Below are 12,420 nucleotides of genomic sequence, written 5' to 3'. Positions count from 1 at the left end.
TTTTGTTGCTGGTTGGCTGCCACACTCTGCACCCAGTCAGGACCAAACATTCACAGCTGGCATCCAGCTCTGTGAGCACCCATTTTAGAGACAGTTCTAGGCAGATCAATGATGCCAACAGGAACTTGGGCAGATCTCAGGAATCTGTGGGCCAGTCCCAGACCACAGCTGGTCTTGCTGTGATCTAGGACTCTAGGACTTTCGTGGAAATATGCAAATAATTACCGAAATTGCAGCAGGACTGAGGCTGTATGGATCTGAAGGCCATTTGACTTCCTGAGAACATGCCCCATCCATCCTACTAATTGGCCCAAGAGGCCCATTGACAGTCAACCACCAAATAGGCAACAAACTTTGGCGAGTACAGTGGAGCACTACAGGAAAATCAATTGCAGGCAGATCTCTGCTGCCTGCAAGAGTTGCAATATTGCATCAGGGGAGCAAAGGGTTCTGTGGGAGTGCCCCAGATGGCAGCTGGTCTTATTGTGATTTGTAACTACAGCAGGAATATTTGGGCACAGAAGTTGAAGCAAAACTGAGGCTGTATTGGCCTGACGGCTCTTGTCTCCCTGAGATCCTGCTTCACCCAAGCTACAAAGTGCCTGCAGCCCATTGACAGGCAGCCTCCACTGCCCTGCTTGGCTCTGGGATTGTGCATTCTGCACAGGCAACAGACCTTGACTAGCGCAGTGAGTGCATTTTGTGGAAAACAGTTGTGGGCAGACCACTGCTGCCTATAGGAGCTGCAATATCTCTTGAAGGGATCGCAGGGTCTGTGGGACGGCTCCAGACAGCAGCTTGTCTCCCTATGATCTATGACCACTGTGGGAATGTGCAGGCACAGAAATTGCAAAAAACTGAGGCTATTGGCCTGACGGCCCTTGACTCCCTGAGCTCCTGCCCTATCCGATACACAAAGTATCTGCCACACATTGATGGGCAGCTGCCCCTGCCCTGAGATGGCACGTTCTGTGCAGTCAACAGATCTTAGCCAGGAAAGTGAGCAAAGTTCGGGGAATACAGTGATGGGACGATCACTGCTGCCAGCATGAGATACAGTATCACTTGGGTAAATCTCAGGAGTTTTGTGGGCCCATCACAGGCGACAGTAAGTCACACAATAATACCTGACTTTAGTGGGAGCCTATATCCCAGAGTTGGCGGCAAATTTGGTACAGTGTAGGCCTGACGGTCCCTTGCATCCCTGAGATGATACCCCACCTAACCTACAAATTACCTGTGGCAAGCCTGCTCTCAGGAAACCCTGTGCTTTCCTTGGGTCATGAATTCAACAGCAAACAACAGCACTCAGTTCGTGAGGCCAAAAAAAAGCCCTTTCATCCGAGAGGAGCATTCAGTGGAGAGCTACAAACTTATGCCCACAAGCTTCAGTAAGTCTAAAACAGAGCGTGGGTGTTTGCAGGCCTGAGATGGGCAGCAGCTGACCTTCCTATGATTGGAAACTTGTAGAGGAAGCCACAGAGACAGTGCTGGCATGCAAACTGACATTGCAATGACAGGGGAAATTTACTCAATAGATCCAGGATATTACCTGGATACTTACACCACCCAACACATATATCACCCAGAGGCTCTTCTAGTTTCAGAAACTTAAAACTGAAAGGCAATGTCAGGCCTTGAGAAGCACTGGTCCCTCTGCTGAACTGCCTTTCGTCAGGACAGGGGATAACGAACCACTGCCTACAGCATTGTTTCTTCCACTTACCTATAGATCCAGCATAGGTATCAACCATCTGCAGATCACTTTGTAGCTCCTCCCAGGTATCCCTGAGCAATTAAAGGCAGTGACTGGGGAGCCCCTCCCAAGGGGCCACAAAACCAACGCATCCGGAAGCTGGTACTACACCACAGTGGAGCAACTCCTGACTAGCAGTACACACAAGGGATGGTTATAACAAGAACACAAGCCTGCTAGGGCAAATCCCACTCAGTGGGGTCAGTGGGGTCAGCCCTCACACAGCAACTCTTACTCTGTGGGTGCAGCCAATTCCCACAAATAGTCAGCCTGAGCATTAATCCTATCCACTGATATACAAAAAACAAGAAAGGCTTGGTGACAACAGAAGATCACACACAACCCACACAAAAGATCATGTACAGAGCCCGTGCATAGGAGATCAGGGAGAGTGCACCACTGGGCCACACAGGACACCTTCCACATTAGGCCATCTGGCCAAGGCTGAGAGACGAAACAATTATTCCTAACACATATAAATGAACGCAGGCTAATAAAATGAGAAAACAAAGAAACATGCCACAAATGAAATAACAGGAGAAAATTCCAAAAAATAAGCTAAATGAAATAGAGGCAAGCAACCTACTAGAGACAGAGTTCAAAATAATGGTTATAAGGATGTTCAATGAACTTAGGGGGAGAATGGATAAGCACAATGAGACCCTCAACAGAGAGATAGTAAGCACAAAAAAAAGACATAGAAACCATAAAAAAAAAAAACAGACAGAAATGAAGAATACAATAACTAAATTAAGAATATACTAGAAGGATTTAACAGTAGATTGGACAAGGCAGAAGATCCAATCAGCGAACTAGAAGACAAGGTAACAGAATACACCCAATCAGAACAACAAAAAGAAAAAAGAATTTAAAAAAATGAGGATAGTTTAAGAGACCTCTGAGACAGCATGAAGTGTAAAAATATCCGGATCATAGGAGTACCCGAAGGAGAAGAGAGAGAGCAAGGGATTGAGAATCTATCTGAAGAAATAATGACAGAAAACTTCCCTAATCTGGCAAAGGAATTAGACACACAAGTTCAGGAAGCACAAAGAGTCCCAAACAAGAGGAATTCAAACAGACTCAGATGAAGACATATCATAAGTAAAATGCCAAAGGTCAAAGACAAGAGAGAATCTTAAAAGCAGCAAGAGAAAGGTATTAGTTACTTACAAAGATACCAGCATAAGAATGTCTGCTGATTTTTCAATTGAAGCTTTGCAGGCCAGAAGGAACTAGCAAGAAATATTCAAAGCTATGAAAAACAAGAGTCTGCAACTATGCATATTCTACCCACCAAGGCTTTCAATTAAAATGGAAGGTGAGATAAAGAGTTTTCCAGACAGGGAAAGGCTGAAGGAATTCATCACCAACAAGCCAGTATTACAAGAAATGTTAAAGGGATTTCTGTAAAAAGAGAGGGTAAAAAAGAAAAAAGAAAAACCAAATAACGAATAATAAAATGGCAGTAACCATGTACTTATCAGTAATCACTTTAAATGTAAATGGATTAAATGCTCCAATCAAAAGACTGAATGGGTTAAAAAAAAAAAACAAGACTCATGCATATGCTGTCTACAAGAGACCCATTTCAGATCAAATGACACTCACAGACTGAAAATGAAGGGATGAAAAAAAATATTTCACGCAAATGGAAATGGAAAAAAAAAAAGCCAGGGTAGCAATACTTATATCAGATAAAATAGACTTTAAAACAAAGGCTACAATAAGGGACAAAGAAGGGCATTACATAATGATAAAGGGATCAATAAATCAAACATATATGCACCCAACAAAGGAACACCAATGTACATAAAGCAATTATTGACTGACGTAAAAGGAGAGATCAACAGTAATACACTCATAGTAGGAGACTTTAACATCCCATTGGCACCAATGGACAGATCTTCCAGACAAAAAATCAACAAGGAAAAAGTGGGCCTAAAAGACACACTAAACCAGATGGACTTAATAGATATCTTCAGAGCATTTTACCCTAAAGAAGCAAAATATATATTATTCTCAAATGCAAATAGAACATTTTCCAGGATAGATCACATATTAAGACACAAATCGAGTCTCAATAAATTTAAGAAGGTTGAAATTGTACCAACCATCTTTTCCAATCACAATGGTTATGAAACTAGAGATCAACTATAAGAAAAAAAATGGGAAAATACACAAACACATGAAGGCTAAATAACATGCTACTAAACAATGAATGAGTTATTAATGAGATTGAGGAAGAAATCAAAAGTTATCTAGAGACAAATGAAAATGAAAACACAACAAATCAAAATCTATGGGACACAGCGAAAGCAGTCCTAAGAGGGAAATTCATAGCAGTACAGGCCTACCTCAAGAAACAAGAAAAAGCTCAAATAAACAATCTAACCTTACTCTTAAAAGAACTAGAAAAATAACAGCAAACAAAGCCCAAGTAAGTAAAAGAAAGGAAATAATAAAGATCAGAGTGGAAATAAACAAAAGAGTCTAGAAAAATAATACAAAAGATTAATGAGACCAAGAGTTGGTTCTCTGAAAGGGTAAACAAAATTGACAGACTCTTATCCAGACTCATCAAAGAAAAAAGAGAAAGGACTCATATAAATAAAATCAGAAATCTACAGACTCCACAGAAATACAAAGGATCATAAGAAAATACTACAAGCAATTATACACTAACAAATTAAACAATCCAGAAGAAATGGACACATTCCTAGAAACATATAATCTACCAAGACTGAGTCAAGAAGAAACAGAAAATCTGAACCAACCTATTACTATCAAAGAAATAGAATCAGTAATCAAAAACCTCCCAAAAAACAAAAGTCCTGGACCAGATGGTTTCACAGGTGAATTTTACCAAACATTCAAAGAAGAATTAACACCTATTCTTCTCAAACTATTCCAAAAAATTCAAGAAGAGGGAAGGCTCCCTAACTCCTTTTATGAGGCCACCATTACCTTGATTCCAAAACTTGACAAAGACATTACAATAAAAGAAAATTATAGGCCGATATCGCCTATGAACATTCATGAAAAAATCTTCAACAAAATATTAGCAAACTGAATTCAGCAATACATTAAGAATATCATACACCATGATCAAGTTGGATTTATTCCTGAGATGCAAGGTTGGTATAATATTGCAAATCAGTTAATGTGATACATCACATTAAGAAATTGAAATATAAAAACCATATGATCATATCAATAGATGTAGAAAAAGCATTCAACTAAATCCAGCATCCATCTATGATAAAAACTCTCAGCAAAGTGAAGATAGAGGGAACATACTTCAACATAATAAAGATCATATATAATAAACCTACAGCTAACATCATACACTATGAGGAAAGGTTAAAAGTGTTTTTCTAAAGGTCAGGAACAAGACAAGGATGCCCACTTTCACCACTCCTCTTCAAGATTGTATTGGAAGTAGGACAAGAAAGCAGTAGGACAAGAAAGAGAAATAAAAGGTATCTGAATTGGACAGCAGTAGAACAAGAAAGAGAAATAAAAGGTATCTGAATTGGAAAGGAAGAAGTAAAACTCTCGCTATTTGGCGATGACATGATACTATACATAGAGAACTCTAAAGATTCCACCAAAAAACTGTTAGAATTGATCAATGAATTCAGTAAAGTAGCAGGTTACAAAATAAATATTCAGAAGTCAGTGGCATTTTTATACACCAATGATGAACTTTCATAAAAAATAATCACGAAAACAATCCCATTTACAATTGCATCAAAAACTATAAAATACCTGAGAATTGAACTAACGAAGGAGGTAAAAGACCTGTTATCAGAAAACTATAAGTCATTGAAAAAAGAAATTGAAGAAGATATGAATAAATGGAAGCATATACCATGTTCATGGGTAGGAAGAAGAATCAATATCATTAAAATAGACATACTACCCAAAGCAATCTATAGATTCAATGCAATCCCTATTAAAATACCAATGGCATTTTTCAGAGAGCTAGAACAAATAATCCTAAAATTTATATGGAACCGTAAAAGACCCCGAATAACCATGGCAATCTTGAGAAAGAAGAACAAAGATATCACACTACCTGATATCAAACTATACTATAAGGCTACAGTAATCAAAACAGCATGATACTGGCATAAAAACAGATACGTTGATCAATGGAACAGAATAGAGAGCCCAGAAATAAATCCACCCCTATATCCTCACTTAATATATGACAAAGAAGGCAAAAATATACAATGGGGTAAAGAAAATCTCTCATAAATGGTGTCGGGAAAATTAGACAGATACTTGCAAAAAAAAAAAAGAAAGAAAGAAACTGGACCATCTTCTTAAACTGTATACAAGAACGGATTCGAAATGGAGTAAATACTTAAATGTAATACCCGAAAATATAAAACTTCTAGGAGAAAACATAAGCAGTAAACTCTTTGATATTACCAACAGTAATTTCTTTTTGGATATGTTTCCCCAGGCAAGGGAAACAAAAGAAAAAATAAACAAATGGTACTACATTAAACTAAAAAGGTTTTGTACAGCAAAGGAAACCATCAACAAAACAAAAAGACAACTAACTGATTGGGAGAAGATGTTCGTTAATGGTACATCTGATAACAACTTAATATTCAAAATATATAAAGAATTTATACAACTCAATGACAAAAAAAAACAAATAATCCAATTAAAAAATGGGCAGGAGTGGTCTACAGCCATGCCACCCTGAACAAGCCCGATGTCTGATCTCGGAAGTTAAGCGGGGTTAGGCCTGGTTAATATTTGGGTGGGAGACCACCTAGGAAAACCAGGTGCTATAGGCATAAATAATAATAATAATAAATATATTAATTAATTAATTAATTTTAAAAATGAGCAGAAGACCTGAACAGATATTTTTCCAAAGAGGAAATACAGATGGCCAATAGACATATGAAAAGATGCTCGAGGTCACTAATCATTAGAGAAATGCAAATTAAAACCACAATGAGATACCACCTCACACCTGTCAAAATGGCTATCATCAATAAATCAAACCAAGTGGTGAGGATGTAGAGAAAAGAGATTGCAAATTGCTACAGCCATTATGGAAAACAGTCTGGAGGTTTCTCAAAAAATTAAAAATGGACATACCTTTTGACCCACAATTTATAATAGCCAATAAATGGAAGCTACCTAAATGCCTATTAACAGACGATTGGATAAGGAAGTTATGGTTCATATATACAATGGAATATTACTCAGCCATTAAAAAAAAATGAAATCCTACCATTTGCAATGACATGGATGGACCTAGAGGATATTATGCTGAGTGAAATAAGACAGACAAAGATAAATACCATATGATTTCCCTCATATGTAGAATCTAAGGAACAATAAGAGCAAACTAATCAAAAACAGACTCACAAATATAGAGGACACTCTGGGGATGGCCAGAAGGGAGGGAGGTTGGGGAGCTGGAAGAATGTGGTGAAGGATAAAAGAAGTACAAATTAGCAGTTGATAGATGGTCACGGGGATGGGGAGAATGGCATAGAGAATACAGTTAGCATTAATGTATTGGTTAGGTGAAGAGCCAGAGGAGAGAAAGAGCAATTAGGGAGATCATTTTAGAAACTATATAAATGTCTAATCAATGTACTCTATACTTGAAACTAATAAAATAAAATTTTAAAAAATTAAAAGTAAAAAATAAAATATTGTACATGTGTGTAGTAATGTCTTTAAAATGTTAGTAATAGCTATCTCTGAGTAATGGTATTACATGTAATTTTTACTTTCTTCTTTATACCTTTATATATTATATGAACTTTTTAGAATGAGCATGCATTACTTTTTTAAATAAAATAAAGCTGTCTTCATATTAAAAAAAGAAAAAAATAACAATTACTATATTTGAAATTGAAAGAAAAATTCATTAAATTTTAAACTTTTTGGTAATTTAAAATAATATATTTATGTAAAACAAATATATATTTTATATTTATATAAAAAAGCAAAACCAGTAAAAATAGTTGCATTTATTTTCATTTTAAAACTTTTTTATATCTGCCTTAATAGAATATAACTGAATTTTCTTATTATAATTCAATCAGTAGTGGAAGAGAGATGTGTTTTAAGCCTTTCAGGTAATTATGGATCTTACTCTATTATGTTAGACCAAATTATTCAGCAAGTAAGAATGAGAACTGATAATAAATCTAAAGCCATAACAATGAATTTTTCATATTGTTACATTAAAATCTGTCATCTTGTATTTTGACTGGATCTTTTACTGAGGTATAATTTTAAAACATCACATATTGGCCATATGAAAAAAATGGTTTACTGAGTCATGCATATCTTCCAGTTTTTGATATTTTTTAATTCAATATTAAAAATAATGACTGTTAATATCATCACCAATTTCATCTGTAAAATCTTTAGGTATTGAGGAGCTGTTGAGCTCACTATGGCAGGTATATAATTCCCAAAATTCTTTCATTTGAAATCTTAAAACATTATATAGGTAATAAAAAATGTCCGTTATTTTCCATGAAGCAACAGGCTCACTCTGTTCATTTATTTTAGAAAATGTCTGCCAAATACCCAATTTTAAATAAGCATAGTTTGTCAGGAATTCATTCCAGTAAAATGATGTTCCATGAAGGAAGTGCTAATTCATCTCATAACTCAATTTCACAAGTGCTTTTCCTAGAGAAATCATCATACTTTTTGTGTACAGTGGAAATACTTCGCATGTACTTCCCATTGCGTTACACAGAATATTAAAAAATATATATATATACCCAAGGGCCAAAATTTAATAAAATTAATAATCTTTTTTCTTTCATCAAGGACATTTTAAGTAAAATTATCTTTCTTTCTCCCTTTTGCCAGCACAATGTAGCAATAGTAACAAATGCATTGTCTAATAGTAGCCTACTTTGATGCCTGTCTTTATCCACAATGTTGGATCATCAGTGCAACTGTCAACAAGGTTAAAAGTCAATACTTTTAACCAAGATAATTTTTCTATTATCTTGGAACTAGTTGTGCCCTCACCAACACCATGAAAGAGTCACAGGGACTCCTGGGTGTCCATGGACCATACTTTGAGCATCACTGTTTCATTGTGTTAAACCATAAGCTTAGGAGTTGCATGCTATTGCAAAGTAACCTGTGTATCCCTAATAATCATGAATGCAAAATCTTGGACAAAACATTAACAAACTGAATTCAACATTACATTAAAAACGTTACAAACCATTACCAAGTGGGATTTATCCCTAGGAGGCAAGGATGGTTCAACATATGCAGATCAACAAAGGTGATAAACCACATTTACAAAATGAAGGATACAAATTCATAATCATCTCAATAACTGTGGAAAAATTATTTGACAAAATTTAACACCCTTCCAGGTAAAAAAAAAACTCAACAAATTAGGTGTAGAAGTAATGCACCGCAATATAATGAAAGCCATATTTGAAAAGCTCACAGTTAGTATTGTACTCAACAGCAAAAACTGAAAGCTCTTCTTAGATCATGAACAAGGCACAGATGCCCACTCTCACCACTTCCATTCAATATAACACTGGCAGTACTAGCCAGAAAATTCACACACACAAAGACACACAAACAAAGAATAAAGCATCCAAACATCAAAGGAAGAACTAAAATGATCTCTGTTTGCAAATAATATGATAGGTAATTCTAAAAACTTCACAAAAAAGTAAACTAAAATTAACAAATTTAGTAAAGTTGCCTAATTAAAAAAAATCAGTTGCATTTTTATACACCAACAATGAACTATCCAAAAAGGAAATTAAGAAAACAATTCCATTTGCAATAGCATCAAAAAGAATAAAATACATAGAAATAAACTTAACCAAAGATGTAAGTAACTGTACACTGAAAACTAAAATACTGATGAAAGAAATTAAAGCAGACACAAATAAATGGAAAGAGTCATGGGAAGAACTGATACTGTTAATATGTCCACACTACTCAAAAACATCTACAGATGCAATATGGTGACATTTTTTCACATAAATAGAAAAAAATCTAAAATTTATATGGAACAACAATAAACCTAAATAGCCAAATCAATTTTAAGCAAGAAGAACAAAGAAGGAAGCATCACACTTCCTGATTTCAAACTATATTACAAATCTATAGTAATCAACATAGTATGATACTAACATAAAAACAGACATATAGACCAATGGAACAAAACAGAGAGACTAGAAATAAACCTCCACACATACAGTTAAATAATCTTTGCCAAGGGTACCAAGAATACACAAGGAGAAAAAGGATAATATTTTTAGTAAATAGTGCTGGAAAAACTGTATATCCATATGCAAAAAAAAAAAAATTAATTATACCTTTATCTTGTACAATACACAGAAAAAAATTAACTCAACATAAATTAAAGACTTAAACATAGGATCTCAAACTATAAAACTACTAGAAGAAAATATAGGGGCATATCATTTCTTGGATATGACACTAAAAGCACAGGCAACTAGTAGAAAAATAGACAAGTGGGACTATATCAAACAACAACAACAACCAAAAAAAAAAAAAATTCTCAGGAAAGGAACCAATCAACAAAATAAAAGAGCAACCCACAGAATGGGAGAAAATATTTTTTAACTATAAATCAGATAAAGGATTTGTATCTAAAAAATATAAGGAACTCCTACAACTCAAAAAACAAATAATCCAATTAAAATTGGTCAAGTGACCTAAATAAACATTACTTCAAAGAAGACATACGAATGACCAAAAGGTAAATAAAAATGTGCTCAATATCACTAATCATCAGAGACATGCAAACCAAAACCACAATGACATATCACCTCGCATCTGTTAGAATGGCCTCCATTGAAAAGACAATAGATAACAAGTGTTGGCAAGGATGTAGAGCAAAGGGTGCCCTTATGCACTGTTGCTGGGAATGTAAATTGGTACAGCCACTATGAAAAACAGACTGAAGGTTTCCTAAAAACATTAAAAATAGAACTACTATATGATCCAGCAATCCCACTTCTGGATATATATGCAAAGGAATAGGAACTAGGGTCTCAAAGAGACATCTGTACTCCCATGTTCATTGCCACACCATTCACAATAGTCTAGATATAGAAATGACCTAAATCTATTAACAGATAAAAGGACAAAGAAAATAGGGCATATATACAATGGAATATCATTCAGGTTTGAAAAAGAGGGAAATCCTGTCATTGTGACAACATAATGAACCTGGAGGACATTATGCTAAGTAAAATATGCCAGTCATAGGACAAATACTACATGATATCACCTTTATGGGGAATCTTATAGAGTCAAAAACTCATAGAAGCATAGAGTCAAAGAGTTCTCATCACAAGGAAAAAACATTTTTTGTAACTATATGAGATGATTGATGTTAAACTTATTGTGTTAATTATTTCACAATATATGTCAAGCCATTATGCTATATACCTAAAATTTATACATTATTAAATGTATAAAAGTATTATGCATTAATAAAACTGGGATTGGGGGAAGAAACAGAGTAGAATTATAGTTGGCAGGGCCTGAAAGGAAGTAGAAATGGTACAAAGTTTCAGTTATGCAAAATGAATATGTCCTAGTGTTCTACTGTACAGTATAGGGCCTATAGTTAACAACACTGTATTGTACAGTTAAAATTTTGCTAAGAGGGTAAATCTTATGTTAAGCGTTAAAATTAATGATAACAATAATAATAACAAGTCAGGAAGAAACTTTTGGAGGTGATGGATATATTAATGGCATAGATTGTGGTGATGGGTCCATGGATGTATACTTTTTTCCAAATTCATCAAATTGTATGCATTAAATGTGTATAGCTTTTTCATGTCAATCATACTTTAATAAAGTGGTTTAGATACAGAGATACATGGGGGCGTGGGGAGAGATAGGGTGACTTTCCTTGAGATGATGACATTCGAGTAAAGGGTTGCCAAAAGGGAAGAAATTAACTTGTCGGTAGATGGAGGAAGCGTATTTCAGAGAGAGAAAACAACCAGTGCAAAAGCCCTGTATTAGAATCGCACAAGGCATGTTAGAGAAAGCAAGGCAGCCAACAGTGGTAAAAGGGCATATCAATGTGGGAGAAGGGTAGGAGATGGAGTCAGAGAAGTGAAATGGGTCTAGACCATGCAGGATTTGGGAGATGCCTGTATAATAACTTTGCCTTCTCCTCTGAATAAAAAGGTTAGAGGCATCGAATGGCTTTAGATGAATTATAGATGTCTTAAAAGGATCACTCTAGTTGCTACCAGGACTCTAATAACAGAATGAGGTGGATATAAGGTAAGCAACATTCTTTGCCTTATCTAGTGCCTAGTAGTGAGCATATTGTGGACGCTTGATTAAGTCTCATTGATTGATTGCATAGGTACTGTCATTTTTTCCATGCAAAGATTTTAATACTTTTTTTTTTTGTAATTATAGAGCAAGCCCTAATCAAATCATTCAACTAAGATAAATGTGAAGCATTGTTTTATGACTTCTTACTATATGGCGAATGTAGGTTAATGTTCTTGTTGCATAATTTCAGTTATTTCAAATATGCGTTCAGTACTACTCACTAACTTCCTGAACCCTCTCAAAGTTATTTACAACACATTTATGTACACTTTGTGCAACTAAATAAC

The 12,420-nt window shown here is 35.3% G+C and overlaps 1 pseudogene; it reads left to right on the top strand.

Moving 5' to 3' along the window:
- The first annotated feature begins 6,457 nt into the window (after nt 1–6,457).
- Nucleotides 6,458–6,573, top strand: LOC120591356 (uncharacterized; annotated as a pseudogene).
- The last annotated feature ends 5,847 nt before the right edge of the window (nt 6,574–12,420 follow it).

Source organism: Pteropus medius, unplaced genomic scaffold, assembly GCF_902729225.1.
Source record: "Pteropus medius unplaced genomic scaffold, Ma_sr-lr_union100, whole genome shotgun sequence".
Lineage (NCBI taxonomy): Eukaryota > Metazoa > Chordata > Mammalia > Chiroptera > Pteropodidae > Pteropus > Pteropus medius.
This window is presented reverse-complemented; position numbering and strand designations above follow the sequence as displayed.